Source organism: Helianthus annuus, chromosome 1 (genome assembly GCF_002127325.2).
Source record: "Helianthus annuus cultivar XRQ/B chromosome 1, HanXRQr2.0-SUNRISE, whole genome shotgun sequence".
In the NCBI taxonomy this organism is placed as follows: domain Eukaryota; kingdom Viridiplantae; phylum Streptophyta; class Magnoliopsida; order Asterales; family Asteraceae; genus Helianthus; species Helianthus annuus.
In genome coordinates, this window is record NC_035433.2 from 58,895,364 (window position 1) to 58,897,203 (window position 1,840).

Consider the following 1,840-nt stretch of genomic DNA (forward strand, 5'->3'; position numbering starts at 1 on the left):
TATACTAATACACGTGTCGGATCCAAGTGATTCATCTTGTCTATCTGTTTTTTATTTTATTTTATTTTTCAGCATTTAGTTAGTTTTTATTTTTCTTAGTTTAAAACATTTTTCTCACTTTTTGATTTGGTTAGACGTTGAGGATAAACCGGTATTAAAAGCTCTTGTGTCCTTGGACGACCTCGGTATCTTACCAACACTATACTACGTCCACGATGGGTGCACTTGCCCATATGTGTGTTTAGTGTTAGTAAATATCGTGTTTTATAAATTTAAAACTTGGCTAAAAGTGTAAAAAGGGGCTTAAATATATATCTAAAACATATATACACCGACACACATCAAGTTTTTTGGCACCGTTGCCGGGGACACAAGGATTTTAAGAAAGTTAGGAATCAACGGCCTAATCATATTTTTATTTTAATTTTTTAGGATTTTTTCTTAGTTTTTCAGCTTCTGCAGAGCTCAGCACGGGGCCGTGCCTGGTCGGACACGGGCCGTGCTCAGCATCGTTACTAGCAGTTTTTGTTTTTCAAGTTACAGAAGGCTGACCACGGGGCCGTGCTGGTGCAACACGGGGCCGTGTCCAACTTCCAGTAACTGGGATCTGGAAAACAATCACTGTAATTCCGACCACGGGGCCGTGTTCGCTCAACACGGGGCCGTGGTGAAGCTTCTGACCAACATTCTTTTCTGTTTTTATTGCAGGACTTGGAACCCGACGCCAACCTCACGTAGTGTATGAGCTCCAGTTCCAATAAAGACATAAAAGAATCGCTAGAAGAACCCGAACGCTTTCTCAGAAAAAGGTTAAAAGCCAAAAACCAAGAGAAGGTTTCGGGTGATCCACCTCCAATGGCGGACCAACGTACCCTTATGGATTATCTACGACCCACCGTAGGTAATCTAGGCGCCGCTATCAATGCTCCGAATGTCGAAGCCAATAACTTCGAACTTCGACCGCATCTGATACAACTGCTCCAAAACTCCGCAACCTTCCACGGGCTTGCGGACGAGGATCCCCATCTACATATAACTAATTTCTTAGAAATATGTGATACCTTTCGGATCAATGGAGCATCAAACGACGCCATCCGCCTCCGTATGTTTCCGTTCTCACTAAAAGACCGAGCGAAAGCTTGGCTCAACGCCCTCCCAGCTGGATCGGTAAACACCTGGGATGAACTAGCCCAAAAATTTCTATATAAGTATTTCCCTCCTGCTAAAACTGCTAAATTAATGGCTGAAATTAATACATACTCACAAGAGGACGGGGAATCCTTATATGAAACTTGGGAAAGGTTCAAGGAGCTATTACGCAAGTGTCCCCATCATGGCCTCGCAATATGGCAGCAAGTATCCACTTTCTACAATGGATTGTTGCCACACACTAGGCAGACACTTGATTCTAGCTCCGGGGGACTTTTAGGTAATCGACGCCCACACGAAATATATAATCAAATTGAGGAAATTGCTCAAACCAATTTTCAATAGCACACCCCCCGGGGAAATAAGTCCATCGCCCCGGGCACCCATAAGGTCGATGAAAGCACTTCTTTACAAGCCCAAATCGAGGCCCTTTCTTCAAAAATAAAAAAATTAGAAATGACAAAAACAGTCTCGGTTATGGCTTGTGAAGGGTGTGGTGGGTCACATGAAAATTGGAGTTGCATGAAAGAAACGGACGATCAACAAGAAATGGTAAACTACATTGATAATAGACCTAGGCCGTCGGGTCCCCCAACGGGAACTTACAACCAAGGATGGCGAAACCACCCAAACCTTGGTTGGAGGGAACCCGGCAATAGTAGTAACCAACAAACCCAACGAACAAACTTTC

General features: G+C 43.6%; 1 non-coding gene across 1 annotated transcript; it reads right to left on the bottom strand.

Moving 5' to 3' along the window:
• Positions 1-1,233: 1,233 nt before the first annotated feature.
• LOC118482926 lies at positions 1,234-1,340 on the bottom strand. Its single transcript, XR_004869248.1, has one exon. It is a non-coding gene; the product is annotated as a small nucleolar RNA R71 (small nucleolar RNA).
• Between the last annotated feature and the right edge of the window lie 500 nt (positions 1,341-1,840).